The sequence below is a fragment of the Mytilus edulis genome, chromosome 8 (assembly GCF_963676685.1).
Source record: "Mytilus edulis chromosome 8, xbMytEdul2.2, whole genome shotgun sequence".
Classification (NCBI taxonomy): Eukaryota; Metazoa; Mollusca; class Bivalvia; order Mytilida; family Mytilidae; genus Mytilus; species Mytilus edulis.
Window position 1 is genome coordinate 24829058 of NC_092351.1, and position 19429 is coordinate 24848486.

At 31.4% G+C, this 19429-nt stretch overlaps 1 protein-coding gene across 1 annotated transcript in view; it reads right to left on the reverse strand.

The window, feature by feature from the left end:
- The window catches only part of LOC139485153 (enolase-phosphatase E1-like), a 65132-nt gene that overhangs the window by 20500 nt on the left and 25203 nt on the right, over window positions 1-19429 (reverse strand). The window lies entirely within an intron of this gene.

The following is a 19429-nucleotide window of genomic DNA, read 5'->3' on the forward strand; positions in this document are numbered from 1 at the left end:
AAGTTTGGATATCACTGCAGTAATCATAAATGATTGAACAAAGAAAAAAAATATGTATCTCGTAGCAAGTGCCCTATACATAAGAATGTGTTTACTATTTTAGTGAGTCTTAAAAAGCTTTTATCGTTTGTTAGAACCCATGTGTTATATACCGTAATTGAAGGGGGGAAACGATAAATTACCTTGATGTATGGCACACAATAACCATATCGGATGACAAAACCACAAAATAAATTAAGAAATAGCGGAATAAGTTCGAGACGCATCCTTGTATCGAATGAAATTATTTATATAATAATTCTGTTTCTATATCTTCATGTTTATTGCTTAAATGATAATATTATTCCATAGTCTGTTTAGGTTTGTAATGCTGACGTCCAACCTTTTTTAGTACATAATGTAGTAGTAATTAAGGTGCTGCTGGTTGACGTCATCTGATTTTGACTATTAATTTTTGATCATGTATAATAACTCTGGACGTTCAAAACATATACATACATCCCTGGCTACCAAATGTTCGGGTTTGAGAGTTCCTGACGATGAACAATCCAGAAAAGCGTTTCGGATGGACGAATTTAATTGTTGTAATAAACATATCCTTATACTTTTGTGAGAACATAATTGCATAATATGACAGTTCTTGTCCATTCGTTTTTGATGTGTTTTGTCATTTGATTTTGCCATGTGATTATTGACTTTCCAATTGGACTCTCCTCTGAGTGCAGTATTTTTGTGATTTTACTTTTTACTATCGACCAGTGGAAAATAAAATGCGAATCGACAAGCTCCTTTTCAAATAATGAGAGGAACATAAATAACTGGACAGTATAATAGTTTGTTCTAGGGTTCGTTCTATACTAAATAACCGCCTCGGTGATACCCTAATTGCGTGATCCCCTTCCTGCCTTGACAACATTCCAAAGACTAAACAATGGTTACTTTCTTCTTCTTCTTAAGTAAAAGTAGTAAGAGTAAGTCTTCTTGTAGACCCCTGAGATCTTGATACAAAAATCTGTATAATCATGATACATTGAGATGTTATCATTAGAGTATTAATGTAATAGTTGTCACTGAACTATAAGCATTTTCTCGTTCGAATTGTTTTACATTTTCATTTCAGAATCGTTTATAACTGACTATGTGGTATGGGCTATGTTCATTGTTGAAGGCCGTACGGTGACCTATAGTTGTTAATTTTTGTGTCGTGTTGGTCTCTTGTGTAGAGTTGTCTCATTGGCAATCATACCACATCTTCTTTTTTTATACACATGTATTATCCAATCGCAATCTTACATTACATCTAAAACAAGAGAATATTCACAGTAGGAATAAGTTTTTAATTTATAAAGAAAATGAATTTTTATTGGATGAAAAATGAATCATATTAGTTCGTTATTTTATTTTTAAATTTGTGAAATAGCAATCGAAGAACGTTATTATTTGGATCATCTTTTTAGTTTCTAATTTAACGACACCACATGTGCATGTCTATTAATAAACAGTTGCACAATTCATTTACTTTGAAAAAGATTGCTAGTATAATGTAAATACTAATATATAATCAAATGAATAATTAATAGAAATTTGAAACGCTTAATTACTACCTTAAAATAAATGTGCATACTACAAAATGTCTAATAGAAATTAAATAAATATTTCATGAGCTACATAATCTACTTTTGCAATTAACATCTTTGCAATTTATTTAACGCGAAGTGCTGTTGCACAAGCTCTGCAACAATGTCCTTTCACAGACACAAAGTGTTGATTCAGTATATGATATAATACAATGATTAATTCACAATCACAATCTATTAGCGTTCATCTGTTCTATCTATAAAAACTACTGTGTCTATGGGGAAACTGCTGCCGACTTTAAAAACAATGTTTTATTAATACTGGATTAAAATGTTAACAAATTTTTGTTTAAAATGTAAACAAATTGGCATTTGTTTTTGTAACATTAAAATATGCCTGGATCTTATTAAGAAACATTCTGTTGGCAAAATTCTGGTATTGTCCAGACAAATTTATTATTGTTATATACGTATGATAATCCAGGAAAACGTGAACCTAGAAAATTTAGTTGTTAATTTTCGCAACGTCAGAGGATACCATGTATATTGTTGGCCGATTGTAACTTCCAGAAGAATCATCAGACTTGAAGTCAGAAGATGTGCATTGACAATAAACTTAAGAATGGGTATGGGGAATGTATCAAGGAGACAAAACCGACCAAAGAGCAGAAAATTTGATTTTTTTCTTATATTATGAGATGAGAAACCCGTTAATATGGAAACGAGATAACTAATTGTCTTCTGGTATATTCTTTCTATCTTTATATCGTTAATAGTTGTACACGGAAATATCAATGACATACGTAGCGTCTTCTATTTGCATTCTAGCTCGGGGATGAACCCTGAAGCTTTAATGACATTGTATTTCTGCTGGAGTTATGCCGCATATCAGAATTTAAATGATCAGTAATATCAACATTCCCCACATTTCTTTAATTTTCCTCGGCGTTCGGAAGTTTTGTGATTTTACTCTTTCAAAGGCTAAATATGAAAAGGTGATAATAAAACAAATATTTTTTAAAAATTTCCGAATCCGTCCACAAAAAATGTTCTTTTAGAAGAACATATACTAATTATAAAACTAATTAAGAGATAAATGCCTATGTAAATTATTAAATCAGTTCAACTTTGTATATGTTTCTATTAATTCTCTTTAGAGAATATACTACATTGGTAAATTATATATTAATTTTTAAGTGGTTCAAGTATTCAATTATTTATGACCATAAATAATATTCTTTAATCATCAGGAAGCAAACTGGTATTTAAGTGGGAGTTTAAGCTAATAAAAAATCCTAGGTTTTTACCCACCATTTACTTTAGAAAAAACCTATACATGTACCAAGTCAATATTTTACTTGTTCAGTTGCTTGATTACATTTGATGTTGTCAGTTTTGTTGACTTTCCCTATTTGAAATTACCTTGAAGTTAAATATTTTTTTGATACTTAAAGGATTTAGGCAACTAGTGCAATACTCCCTTCTTGACTTTTATCAATAAACTAAATCCATACCGCAAAGCAATTGACCAAACCGTACACTATAAGTATAGTATAAATTCTAAGTATTTCTTTCAAAGTTTACTTACCAATGAAACAATGAAAAACAATGGATAATGGCTAACTGTCATAAATTAGAATTGTTCCAAATATTTTTGAATAAAAAAATGAACTTAAGAGTTCCATCAGCAAAATGTTATATACACACAATTATATTTTAAATAACCACTATTTGAAAAAAAACAACAGTTGAGGTGTTGATTTATGGGACTATATTAAGTGTTGTGACAAATATGACTTACATACTAAATAAATGACTATGACAAGTTACTGAGCAATCAAAATTTAATTCTGTCTGTCTATTAAACCGACATGATGTCAAAGAGGTAAGCACAAATTTACAACCACTTACATCACTGGGTCGATTCCACTGCTGGGAGAGTTTTTATTTCCCAAGTATATAACCGTCCCAGTAGTCATCAATTCTGTGTTGACATAAATTATCATTGATATGGGGATAATTATAAATTAACTGTTATCAAAACTAAAAAACAAAAATACTAAGGCTTTTCTACCTAAGGAATATATTATCTTAGTTGTATTTGGCAAATCTTTTTTTTGAATTTTTGAACCTCAATGCTCTTCAACTTTGTATGTGTTGCCTTGTTCACAACGACAACCCGTCCCGACAGCGTCCAGACTTTACCTAATAGGATGTGACAGAGATCAGACAGTGATCAGAACAAGAACTGACGCTGACGGAAAATATTTGTGAGAAAACCATATTCGGGCTGATCAGGTACTGTCGGAACGCAATCCTATCCCATTCCCCTGTTCCGCATTGCATACGACTTTTCCTGACTTAGTCGTATTCTGATATGTAATTGTCTGGACTCTGACGTGGGTATCATTGCCGAATTTCGTATTAATATTACGAAACGGTGTCGCGAAATACGGTTCGCACTCGGCAAGATCTGTGTACAATCTTTACTCAATCGGCAAAAGCAACAATGACAAATTACGGGACGCACCTATCTGTCAGGGTTTTAGACCAATCTCTCCAGACCATTAACAATTCGTAGAAATCTGTTACGAACGTTATACGGCTTAGTTTAGACAATTTTAGGACAGTCCATATAATTGAAGATAGTAATTCGACTTTTTAAGTTTTCGTGTCCTAGCGCTGTCTGTTCTTAAACAGATGCCATGTGTGGACGACGAAATTCAATAATGATACCCACGTCAGAGTCAACAAAATTGCAGAACAGAATACGAGATAAAGCCATGTGCAACGTGGTATAACAGACTGTGATATGATTGCGTTTCGTGAGTACCTGATCATACCGAACACGGTGAAATCGTGAATGTGTGACCCCAGCTAAAAGTACATATTATATAACTTCATAACTTCATAACGCAATCGACGTTGGTAATATTTCTACCATTTTCTTTTTTTTTACAAGTATGGTATAAATTGTATAACTGAAACATTCACTTTTGATTTAATCATGGTTTTTTTTCTATCTAGTTGGTCTAATAACGAATCGCTTTGTTGGTTTACACATTGTCTATTTGATATAATTATTCACTAATCGTCTTTCTCGGTGTTTCATTTTGCCATTAAGTTTTAGACATTTTGCTTTGAATCTTCCTCCGAGCTAGGTATTTTGGTCATTTAAAATGTGTTCTTTTATCTAACATTAAAATTCCTCATATTGTTAATCAGTTCAACCCACCATTTTCTTTTATTAAAATGTCCTGTACCAAGTCAGGAAAATGGCAGTTGTTATCTTATAGTTTGTTTCTATGTGTGTGTTGCATTGTCGTTTTGGTTTTATGTTGTACTTCAGTGTTTCTGTTGTTTGGTTGTTTTATAGTTGTTTATAGTGCTTACCTCAGTTAAAGTTTGTAACCCAGATTTGTTTCTCTCAATCGATTAATGACTTTGGAACAGCGGTATAATATTGTTGCTTTTATTAATCATAATTAATCTTTTGTTTTCATTTTTTTCATCTAAAATAGATTCAATAATTAATTATTTAAACTGTCAGATAGAAAAATAGAAAAATATACCACGAAAAAAGAATAAACTCGAAACAATGAAAATTATATACGAGTTATCTTTATTGTATTGCCACTACAAAATCAATATTGGCTATTCAGTTTAAAATGATGTAATAGGTTTAACTGACCTTATTCCAAATTTGTAGCAAAGTAAACAGAATCGCTGTGTTATAATAATAACCGAATATGATAGAACATGTAAGCCTATCAATGAAGTTTTTAGCTGTGCTACTGGGGTTGCAATTATTTTTAGTGTCCCGTTTTGTTTTGGAATACACCAGTAAGTGCACTTTTTATAATAAAGCCAGTACTCGTTAGAGTCTATTCCGTAGTAAGCAAGACACTAACTTGACTCCAAGTTCCTTGTATGACTGGACTAATGTATGTACTAGTCCACAGCACGTCTATTGCAAAAAACGTTCATTGCTGTTTGGACCTGTTAAAATAATAAAAAAAGTGTTCTTGTTGCAGGAATAGTTCAACTTGTGCATCACTCCATAAATAGTATATTCTTATCTAATGTAAAATGATGACGAGGCAGTGAATTGACAAAGTCGGAGAATGAACTTCTCTGTGATTAATTTTGCCTCAAGAGAAAATGAAAATGATGTTTTCCTACGACAAATAACATAAAACAAATGGGTATTACAACTTACATCATTGGCTGTTTGTGTACTATTATCAACCAAAACACACAATCTTGTGTTTCAAAGGTAAATGCACAAAGGTTATAATGCATTACGGTAAATTTGCTTTCACAGACTTTGTGTTCATTTATTTCTTTAGCCATGTCATTTATTTTCGACTTATGATTTTGAATGTCCCTTTGTTTTCTATATGCTTTCTTTTAGAAGTACCAGTACGTGTCAAAATACTTATGTTATCCATGTGTGGTAAGGATGGTTAGTTATTCACACATTTAAAATGTATCACAAAGGACAACAGCCATGCCATACTTATTGAGTCTTTTACAGTTGTATTTCATTTTCAACATTGCCTATCAGGGTTGAAACTGGTTGTTGTTCTCTTGTCGTCATTAAAGTTGCCCCCTTCCAAAACGCTATGGATATATGCTTTGCTTTTTTATTTAATGCGCGTTTGATACAACTACTTTCGTTTAGTTCCCTGCAATGTTTCACTAATTTTCAATTCAGTGTGACAGGTGTTCTAAACAGTACTTATTCGTGTCCAAAATATATAATGTGTTCTATATGCCATATTTGTAAATTGAGATCTGAACAAGGATATAAACTCACTTTAAATAAAATAGGTATGGTATGAACTACTTGTTGTGTATAACATAAAATTCAATCAATAGTTAAATAACATTATAGTGCTGAAGTTTGCGTTGGTGTAAATAAACCAGGATTATTTTTTTTATTAACGCCAGACGCGCATTTCGTCATCAAAAGACTCATCAGTGACGCTCGAATCCAAAAAAAATTAAAAAGGACTAATAAAGTACGAAGTTGAAGAGCATTGATGACCAAAATTCCTTAAAAGTTGGCAAAATACAGCTAAGATTAGCTACGGTAATCTATTCCTGAGGTAGTGCTCACCATAAACATTATGTTCATGTGTTAAGCTTATTTTTATAAAAGAAATGACCGTCACTGTGATATGGTATTGATTTTCGGTAAATACGTGTCGTCGGTTGATGTTTATATATATTACTATCATTACTCTAGCACTTGCTGTTATTCCTATACGCTATGTATAACTTGGCATTTTTTTCCAATTTAACGCTTCTATTCATTTTTTAATTTTAAGACAAGACCATGTGTTAATCTTACCATCTTAAATAAAAATGAGATCCTCAATGCACACTCCTTTTCCGTAACAAGTTTTCAGTATGTGAATTCTAAAGTAGTGGTATAATTCTTGTATTGTACTTTTCTTAGTCGATCCCCGAGAAAATATGCTGTAAATAAGACCTGTGTAAAATATATGTATTTTGTTGTTGTTATTGGTTTTTGGTAGGCGGCTAACTTATATAGTAATTGCGCCTTAAATTAATATAACATAAATATTATGTATATATCTACTTTCAGTCCTTAATTTATTTTTAGTATTACGTTTTGGCGAGTAATAATATGAAACTTTGACGAACATGGTTGACTGAGTTACTAAGAAATATATATATGCTGAGAGACAATAAAAAGCACATAACAGAAGGTACATCTAATAGGAAAATGAAAAAAAAACAAATAATAGTCCCTAATGAAATGTACATTATTAATTGATAGGTATCATAAAATTGTTTAGAAATTTTTATCTGGTTGTTCACCTTTGTGTCGTCTGTGATATACTTGTAAAAAACGTACATTTAGACGTAAGGACGTCTCCCTCGATTGGTGTAGCAAATAAAGAATCATTAAGTAAGGATTGGTTGTAGTTTTTTCTTTTCCATAACGGCAAGTTGCGTCAATTTTTTCCAAATAAATTATCAAAGACATACTGGTATTTAGTGATTCCTCATTCCCTGACGAGAAAAATAAACACTTCTGTCATTGAACGAGAAATCATCCCTACCTACACCCTTAATCACCTATTTAGATATGTAATATATAAATGGAGCAAAAATAGAAAAATATGAAAAAAATTAATACCAGTATATTATTAAAACAATGACATGGTTTGATTTTGTTGTAAGTACAGAGAATGTCAGCGAAACAGAAGTGCTGGGATGTGCATATATATAATTATACAATAATCTGTGTGTTTGTCTAACTGACATCCTCTAGTACACATTTTAGATTTTATCATTTTATTGTCATAGAAAAGGATTAAACTCTTGTTTCTATTCTAATAATGTATGAGTGCAGTGATTGTGTTTGTTTATTTTTCTTATTTTCTATCAATATGAATATGACTGTAGTTGTCAGCATATGAAATCTGAAAAGACATATTGTATTTTCCTTTGATCACTTAGCTCATAACGTTAAATAATAAGATACATGTTAGTGGCACTTTCATAAAAAAAAAGCCTGTAGCAGGTAGCAAATGTTTCTATTGTTAAATATCTTAGCATATATGCATTTTAACTATATGTACTAGTTGTTCTTGTCTTATTAAATTTATAATTGATTCCCTTTTTGTTTTCATATCACGTCTGTACGACATATTATATACGTTGATTTAATATTTTGCAGTGCTATTTATCCAAGGGTGCAAAGTACTTTTTTCTTACACTACCCTTTATAATCTAATATGACCTTAAAATCGCACTGCAATTTATACATGCATTGGTGTTTATCCTGTTGACATATCTGCTGTCTTTACAGGCGGAAACCCGGTTGAAATAGAACAAAAGAATCGAAGCTCTTTGTTAGAGAAGGCGATAAATGCTTACTGTAATGTTTACTATATTGACCAATATTTTGAAAGTTAATAGAAACAAATAAAATGACAATTTTATTCTCAATTACGAAGTGTTTTATTTTAAAAACACTATTTGCATAAGTTTTCAGTTTATCTAGTACATAGCTAAGCAGAACAATTAGATATCAAGTCGACGACATGGGTATCTTTGAAGTTGGATGTAGAAAATGCATAACTCCGATTTTTTTTTAAATTACCACGGACGGAAAACATATCAATCTACTAATTTTCGTGTCTGCCCGTTCATTATTTGACTCAAGAAAAAATTCCAAAAAATGGGTAACAATTGTATCGAAAAGAGAAAATCGAGTGCACCTTTTTATGTTAGGGCGTGTTTGCGTTTAATATTTTGTCTTCATATCGTACAAAGCAAGAATATTTCATACATAGTCTCGCTTCAGATTCTATCATTTTTATATATCAAAGCTAAAGGTTAAATTTATAACATAAAAAATCAAAGTACTAAAAGATGAAATATATGGGTCAAGTGAAATACCTATGCAATGAATCACAAAAACAGAGTATGTGTTCGAATAGCTATTTTTTTTTTTACTAAAAGTACTTGACGACAGTCTTTCAAGTTGGATGATGAAAATGCATATCTTCGAAAAATTATAATTCGTGTGTGTGATAACTAGGGTTTATAGTCTTCAACCACTAACAAAATCTAGTCTGCCCTTCCACGAAATATTTAATTAGAATTTTTTCAAATGTTTATGAATTTTCGAAAATTCCACCTGACAACAGATCAGACATTAGTTTTAAGTTGACTCAGTGCAGACAAGATCATCAACCGATGCTCATTAGCTAGTTGATACATTTGTCTTTTAAAATACAACTGACATATAAGGATCGTAATGGTGCAATGTGGAAAATTTTTTATCGGTTTCCAAGAGCAAAATTGGCAGCGCGTTATACCTACAATGGCTTCCATTTAAATACTACGATTGTGAAAATGAACTGGCGTAATGGGGAGATTATTTTGACAAAGTATAATCCTGACTGTTTATCATTAGACCTGATGGTAATCTCATTGGTTGTATTTAATGGTTGTATGTTTGAATACTGACTTATTTAACAACTGCGTAAGTATAGTATATGTCTGAAGCGTTTTGTCTAATAAAAAACTCTTCAATATGGACTCAAATCATAACAATTGGAAGGCCAAATTGAAGTTGAAGAGAATTTAAAACCAATCAGAAATGTACAAAGGTTGTGACAAGTTTTCCGTAGGTCATATTTATACCTTGGTTGAAAAAAACGAACAATTTTGAATAATATACATTAAGAACGGGTTTCTTCTTCAATATGGACTCAAATCAAAACAATTGGAAGGCCAGATTGAAGTTGAAGAGAATTCAACCAATCAGAAATACCCAAAGATTGTAACAAGTTTTGCTAAGGTCATATTTATGCCTTGGTTAAAAAAACGAACAATTTTGAATAATATATATTAAGAACAGGTTTCTTGTTAAGTTAACATTGTTGGAATTGTTTTTTTGTTGCACCTTAGTGTTTCTGTTGTTTCGTTGTTTTTCTCTTATAGGTGATGATTGATGATATGTTTCCCACGGTTTTAGTTTGTAACCCGGATTTTATTTCTCTCAATCGATTTATGACTTTCGAACAGCGGTATACTACTATTGCCTTTTTTTTTTTTTTAGAATAAAACAGATGTGTGTTGACCTATATGCTTCTATTGTTAATTTTCCCTAATGATATAGACAAAATGATATCAAAAAGTGTGAGTTGTATATCATTACAAAATACTAATCAACAAGATAGAAGAAATGGCATAGAGATAAAAAAAAAATATTTGCTTCCTGTGATTTGGTCACCAGAATCTAAACATTAGACGAGAGTCCCATTTTACAAACCCAAGGCAATTAGATGCACCCCAACGTTACTATGATTTCTATGATGTCCTTATGATCCAGTGTTGATAATGTTTTGCTGTTTATTTCAATTAGTACTCAGTAATTGCCAAATCAAAGCTTCAGTGATGACTTTACCTTATAAATATCTTAAATTCATTATATCTCTATAAGGATTTCTTTACATTAGCAGTACAATTAGTGTACCATCAATACCAGGTTAATGAAGATTCATATCGCTAGGGTTGATATCCATCTTTCTTAGTTTCAATCTATTTCGGTACCTGTCTGCTGCATGATACATATATAATATTAGGTAAATGTCAGAAAAATATAGACTTTTTGCATGAAGCTGAGAAACTAGGAGAAGGACCAGGTTTTACCGAGCCCTTCCCTAGTTTTGTGACGAATACAAAAAAGTATATATTTTTCTGACGTTGACCTCATATTGTTTTTATGCTGCAACTTAAATTAATACTATGATAGCTATTTAAATTGTAAACTTATTTTCAAACTTATCATCCCTTAATGAACCTCTGATTTAAGAGAAATTGATCCATGATACATTGACTTTGCACTAAACATAGCTGTATTTAAGAAATAAACACAACTAGTTATCTATATTTGTTATGTTTGGTATTCCAAACTGATATCTGCGGTGATCAACACATTGATAGCAATTAGTATGTAATCGAGTTGCTCTAAAAAAAAACCAACATGAGCTAATTCACCAAATTTTTCAAATGATTCAATGAACTATTTTCTCGGATAGAATCGTAAAAACGAATAAAAACATTTCCACTTTTTAATTAGATGTCTTGTAACTGTGTGTTGGTTTTTTCGTGTTTTATTGTTTATGGTATGCTGTTTGTTTCATTGGCGTAATACCCGTGTATTACTTTATTGATACATAGACAACGACTAGATTAATAATCGGGACTGCAAAACCATTAGAAAAATTATAGGCATCTAGGTAAGTTATAAACATTTGTGTGCTTTATTCATCTATATGGGTATTGCTTCTAAAAAAAAATTACGCGACTCTGGTTATTTATCGATGTCCGTGTCAGATATCACATTCGACGTAAGATGTATTTCTGTGTTGCGATACTTATACATATATGGCTTTTTAATATGCGGTTTTGAGCGTTCTTGACGAAGGTTAATTCAGAAAGGCACTACGAAAGCACAACATTATGTAAAGTGTTATTCTCATTTTTTGTTTTAAATAAAATTCAAATCTAATCAATAAAAACTCTTGTTTCAGTAGTTAAACTTTCATGACGTATTTACAAGTTTGCCTGTTGTGAACTACCAATTGATATTTAAAATGTTTTTCCTGGAAGCGTTTATTGACAAAACAGACAAAATTACTTCCGCTTCCTGCATACTATGTTACATAAGGGGATCCTTTCATACAAATATTTTAATTTATTCGATCAGTTAGTCAGACATTATATAATACATCGAGGATCAATTAATGGATGTTTATATATGGTTGTAAAATCTAATTGTATCCCTATTTAAGGGTTTGGTATTGTTTTGCTTATTATTGAGTTTTCTGTATTTATACATATTTTTTTTATTTTTTGTTTCTCAAAGTCTATACATGTATGTTGCGTCAGTCTAGCCATGAGTCTCAACATGTTAAGTTTTACAGCAAGTAATTCTAATTACATACATGTATCTGTTGTGTTAATGGTGGTAGATATTTATAATCTGCTATTGTATAACCTGTTATCAAATAAGGATGTTTGAACTATGGAAAAAATATGTTTTACTTATGTTTGATTGACATGTTCAAATGTTTGGCACATATAACCCCTATTATAGATCTTTTCCACAATTGGCGTATATATCTGTTTATCTAAATTGAATGTAACGAACGTTTCTGATATCTTTTGCTTTATTCACAGTAACATTAATTACCGTCGCTCTTGAGTTCAACTGTGTAACATCAAAGTCATAGTGAGGCCTAGCTTAATTGAAGTACAGTTACCAATATTACCAATATTATAATGTAGGTGACATGAATTAGTTCTTTAAACGGATTTGTAGCTAGGGCCAATTCAGCTTTTCTCATCGCTTCATCTTGGTGTCCGTTGTTTTTGTCCGTACTTGTCAGCTTATGTTATCGTCCGTACTTGTCGGCTTATGTTATCGTCCGTTAATTTGTACAAAGATCCTCGCCTCTGAAATAACTAGGATGTATTTCACAAAGAAACCGTTGCTACAATTATCATTAACGTATTTACTTTATAAATATGGCCTATGACTCTGCCTGCTAACCAACATGGCCGACATGGCTAGATATAGAACATGATAGGCCTTTTACCATTTTGTGCTATATGGCAAATTTATACTAGAAAAATAAAAACATTGAATAGCAAAAATTGTCAGCAACTCATTTTTTTAAATAATTTATATGTCTGAAATCGTCAGTTGACTCCTTATTGTAGTTCTTGTTCTAGATTCAACGACTTTTTTCGTCAATTATCTCGAAAACTATTGAAGATAGATATAGACACAGTTGATAGCACAAATGACGAGGAAGACAAGATTAAGAAACAAGTCATATGTTGTCAAAATCATTAGTAAACTCTTTTATTTGTTTTTCAATAGTAAGGATTTAAAAATACTCCTATAAACACCACCTGACTACTTTTTTTGGGGTAAACATTGAACGTTATATAACAGACTATCCATTTGTTTTAAATTTGTATTCATTATTATATTAGAATATAGTTATTAAAGAAAAAATAGCTACTAAAACTCACACTTTCTCTCCGGCACTACCAACACACAGTCGCTGCAATCTTAGTAAATACCATTAGTATGCATGCATGTCTATATATAAAAGTAAAAATCAAATATCAACTGCTTACTATAGAATAATTTAAAGTATAAACTATAAACGATAATAAATCTGGAAAAAAATGTATGTAGTAGGGTCTAACATCGTTCATAAGATCCTGCTCTAGATCTTTTATTTTTGTTTGCAATATAAAATTCATTAGATTGGTATTGTTTTATTCTGGATTTAAGTCCTATTACCCTAGGAGCTATATTTCTTAACTTACATCGGAAGGTGTAGTTTTAAGCTATAATAAATAACAAATTTATAAACAAACTCTTAGTAATTAATCCCAACAAAATTGCTTTCTTACTGATGCTGAATTACTCATCAAATAATTTGATTTTTAGGTAAAAATGACAACCACAAATTGGAGGTAACAATTGAAACTGACGACAGCTATTTTACAACAGCCTGATTACCTAGTTAGCAATATATGCATGAGCTTGAATGTCCCGATTCATGAATATCAGCAGTGGTTGCATTTTGTCATGTCCAAATATGCTCTTCATTAGGAGACGATGACGATGAGAGCAAATATTGAATAGACAATGATTACGTGCTCTACATATTACATATATCTTCATGTGTTTCTTATTAATGTACTATATTTACATTAGTTGTATGTTTCATTATTATACCGTTATTTTAATTGGCTGAAAGCAATTTCGCGTCCTTCTGATGTATAATGTGTGTTTGGGAACAGCTAAAAAAAATATAAGTATTGAACGCTTCTTTTTGTAATTTCATAGGTTGTAAAAGCGTTGACCGTCCGCACATTTCTAGAATTTCCGCGCTTCATACAAAATGTGCTTCGGTCAACACTTTAACACCCAAATGAATTTACAAAAAGGAGCATTCTATTCTTAAATGCTGGCCTCGAAATAACTGTTGTTTTTGTGTCATTTGGTAGCCGTCTCGGTGACTGTAGTATTTATTTTTTTTAAACTTTTTTTGATGAAGCGTCACCGAAGTGTCTTTTGAAGACGAAATGCGCGTCTGGCGCACATAATGTTAATCCTGTCATCTCTGATGAATTTTTCACCTCTTCCATAATTGAAACAAACGAATTAAAAGAATACAATTCAACATCGGGCCTTGTGCTGTGTTATGCTCTTTGGTTGGGTTGTTGTCTCTTTGATACATTTCCCATTTCTTTTCTCAATTTTATCTTCTTTTAAATAGGAATAATTTCAAAATTTTCAAGTTGTTCCCCAAGTTGTCGTTGGTTTACACTGTGAAATCAGATAATTTACTCTACTTCAATGATTTAACCTGTTTTTAACTTAAAAACTTTAACTCAATAAATTGATTCCATATTTCTGCGTTCTGTATTTGATTAAAAGGTAAATATAGTTCTAGATACACTTGAAAACAATGAAAAGGCTTTTAAGGTAGAATGACTAACGCATGTATAATTCATTTATAAAAAAAAACTATAGATCTAAAATTGCATTTATTCAGATTGAATATTATCCATAGCAAATACAGGCTTGTGAAGATGAAATTTAGTGCACAATGGTCCACATTTACACAAACGGCTTGTTATGAGTATCTGTAGTTTATAAATAATTCTTAGAAAGAACAGTCAATTATTACATTGTGCAATTCAACACTTTGATCATTTAAAATATTTGAAATTCCTCAAATCCTTAACCTGAATATTTTTTTTCAAAACGATACATGTAGCTATGAGGGTCTGATTGGGTTTTACAGAGAACAACAGGACATACAACGAAAAGAGATTAACATGGTGTTAAAACTTAAGGAAATTAAAACAAATATGGTCAACGAAACTAAAAATAAATAAATAAAAAATTATCTTAATAAAAAAGAAATTAAAAAAAAAAAATGAGCACACCGTATAGACATTCAGCTTATATACACATAGTTGGTTAAATTTTATATTTATACAATACTGAAAATAATGTGCGTATGCAGATTGACAAAAAAAAAGCTGTTTATTTTGATCTTTAAATTCCGAAAAAAATATATTTTATATGCTTGATTGGTTCTTTTAGTTTTAGAATAGTTGACATGCATTAAGTAATGTATTTTATTTCGTTTGAAATAGGGGTTTTCCCGTTTTCTATTTGTAGTAATTATTATAGATGGGAACTAGTATAACTAGTTCGGATACTGGGGCCGTGTCAATGAAAGTATCCTAGGATATGTCCTAAGATAGGCCTTAGGACATTATTTCGGATGGTCTTAGGACGTGTCTGAGACATGTCTTAGGGTGTAAAACAAAGCTGTCTTAGGACAGTCCTAACTACGATGGTCCTAGGACCATCCTAACACATATATATTTAATTGAAAAAAAATATATAGAGATTTCTATGACATAGATTTTATATGGAAAACAATTAACGCAAAGTAAAAGTTAAAGATTTAACGTAATACTAATAAATACGTTATTTAAAAGTATGATGGAATATATAAATGATTTTAATACGAAAACAAAATGAAATAGTCACAAAACTTTGTTAAATGCGATATTCGTGCTGCAATTTTAGTACGCAAACTAGTTTTGTCCTTAGGTCCACTCGATTTCATTACATGTATCGAATGAGGATTAGTTAAAAAAAAAAGTAATTTTTTTCCCATATTTAAATTTTTATTGCACCGTTCTGGTAAGGTTTTTGTGTGTTTATTAATTTAATTCTTATAACAGTTTGATAGTTTAATATTGTATAAGTATTTTTAGTATTGAGTTTATGCCATATTTGCTGTTTTTATTACGTTTTAGGACATTGTAACCTTTAGGACTATCCTAAGACACATATTTGTATGTCTTAACTTTAGGACCAAATTTAGGACATATCTTATTTTAGGAGACTTTCGTTAACCTGACTTAGGACTAAGACGTGTCCTAAGACCATCCTAAGACATGTCCTAGTCCTAGGACAGCTTCGTTGACACGGCCCCTGGTTTTGTAATAGTATGTACTATTTATAAATTTTATGTTAGGTGCATAAGGCACGAGGAAAGTTTTGGCGGTTTTTACGGGTGGGGTTAAATGATACTATATAAAGTTTGGCATTTAAATGTATTAGTATCGATGGTGCTTGCAGTTATTCGTCGAATTGAAGTTGGTCACATAGGTATATATATGTTGTTTTTTATTTGGTCGGGTTGTTGTCTCTTTGACACATTCCCCATTTCCATTCTCAATTTTAGTTGCTGCTGTGTTTATTGTACGTACAGGCGTTGGAGGTATGCAATTACCCGAGGAAAAAGAAACGATTCGAAAGAGGAACAATGTTATATGTCATGTATTTAAATATTGTTTCAATCGAGGAAAAATGTACAATAAAGTAAAATAAAATATTGTATCGCAAGAGAAAATAAGATGTTACTGCAAGAAACTAATCCTATATATGTGTTTGTCTTGTTTATAGCCTATTGAATTTAGAGATTAAATACTTTAAATTCGGACGAGCAGGGCGAGGGAGAATTTAAACGTAGATATTAGGAATGAGACACCGTATTAACGAGAATAGATTACCCTATTGATTTATTAATTAATTACTTAACTAACACATCCTTATAAAATATTTTCCAATTTTCTGAACGTAGTTTTCTCATTTGAAGCCGGATCAAATAAGTTTCATGTCATACATCCAATCAAATGAACTACGATTACATATTGCAAGGCACTGATGTTTGAAGAAAAACTCAGAACTTGTTAAAACTATACTGTACATGTATCCAAATTAAATAACCGAATTTAGTTTTATCTCTTTTTCATATTTTTGTCGAGAAATGCATCACCGAGCTTGCTTATGTTTCAATTGATGACTGTTTATTCCAGCAAATTTAAGGTGAACGAAAGACAACCCTAGTTCAATCGCAAAACAAAAACAGATAGTTTATGTCAAACTTTTATTGCAATTCATAAATGACGTTTGTCCGACGCATGTGTACGCGCCTCTTATGGTTTTATCTTCTCAATGAATTTAGGCAACCAAATTCATCTAAGATCATTCACAACTTTTCCTTAGTTTCTCAATATCTTCGTTTTACTTATCGAACTTGAAATAAAGGATACACTATCTACAATAAATATTGCTTGGTCCATGTAACTTTAACAGTACTAGTACTAAACTTGCAATTTGATTATTTCGCTTTTTGGAAGTTTGATTATTTTAAAGGAGTAGGGGCAATAAGGCCAAACAATTCCTGCAAATTTAAAAGACATCATACATATTCTCATATTACTGAAAACTTGATTCGGGTTCAAGGTACTCCGGAGGACAAAACAAATTTGACATTGGACAAGTTACCATAACAAAAAGCATGACCTAATTTGTATATTTTGTAAAATTTCGTGATTTTCAATGTTTTTCATCCTAATTTTAGTATTATATTTTAGATTGCAAAAGTATGTGCGTAACCAAGGAACAACTTTATATTTGGTGCGATTATGTCAATAGTCTTAATAAAGCTTCTGTTCAATTATTTTGATGTTTCTTGGCTGGGCACGATGTTTCCACAACGGAAATAAAGATAGAAAACTGCAAAAATCCTGTATTTTTTGTCGTATTTGTGAAAAACAGTCATGAATATATTGACGTTATTGATACTGACGGAATACTGAATTGATGGTGTCGCAATAAACGTTGTGCTAGACGTGCATCAGCCAGCCCCTAGACAAAAATGTGTACTAGTTCATTGATTGTGGGCGTCATACTTAACTCAGAAATATAACAATGTTCTAAAATTAAAATCATTCAAAACTAAAAAGGCCAGAGGCTCCTGACGTGGTACAAGCGCACACATGCGGGTGTGTGTATGGGGGGTGGGGGTGGGTGGGTGAGTAATATGTTTTGAGAGATCTCAACCCCCCTTCTATACCTCTAGCCAATGCAGAAAAAAATTAAACACAGCCAATACGCACAGTAAAACGAACTTTTAAGAAGTACGAGTTCTATGACAGAATAGAACACAAAAGAAACTAATCTAAATGACAATGATACCTTAGTTAACAAAGGACTACTAGCAGACTGACATGCCATCTCAAGACCTCAATTAAACTAAAACTTTATCATATAAATATCAAGCATAATAACTCCCTGTTGTATTTATAATTGCTAATTTGTCATCGTCCTGAACATGCATGAAATATTTGCCACTGGCAACCAACAATTGATCATTCAAAAAAGGTTGTTTACATACAAATTACAAAAAGCATAGGTTTCAACTGCATCGAGCATAGTAGTCTATATATATAATATAGATGGATTTTGATATGGTCAATCACCTTATATTTACTTGACTTTCAAATATTCAGTTTTCAGTGTTCTGTAGATGAATGCTTTACTTAAAATTCAGCGTTTTACATAGTCCGCGTTTTTCGAGAGCAACAATGGTGTATGGCAAAAAAAAAACAACATGCAGACAGCGTGACTCTCTCTTTACACGCCCCATTCTGACTGGACGTATCTGTCTTCTTTTATTTGATCAAAGTTGATTGTTGTGCAATCCCTTAAAAATTCACAAATAACATATACGGAACTATTCCTTCATACCAAAAAAATCCAAGCATCAGTCCAAACATTGTCTAATGGAGCAACCGTTTAACTTCAAAAGTTGGGTATGGTTGTTTTGTCGATGTGAGAATTTTGTTTTCGCGCTAAGTGCGAACATATTTTTTTAAACTTTTTCAACGCTATTAATCTTTTTTGGTTAAAATTTTAACAGTATTAGGCACGGGAAAAATCTGGATACCGAATATTTTGTTATGTCCTCTACTTGGGCAGAATATCATTGCCCCCATCAAATTGGGGACCAGAATATTTTTTTTAGGAAAAAAACATACCCCCTTTGAAATTAAATGGTCGTTCCCTGACTAGGCTCAACCTTTTCAAATTTATAGATCCGCACCTGAAAAATGTACCATTATTGAAGCCTCCCATGGAAGTATCCAAGTCAATAGTGTCTCCTTAGTTAAAAGATTTGCATTGTGGATTCCCAAATAGACTATCATTTATCAGTGATAAAACTTTTTTTTTTTTTTTTTTTTTTTTTTTTTTTTTAAATATTTCAATTTTCAAAATGCCGACGCCTTCAAATAGATAAATGGGCGCTCAATGTACAGCAGCAACTATTACATAAGTGTGCAGGTTGTAAATAATGATAATGCTATACGTTTATGTGATATGAATGTGTTCAGCTTTT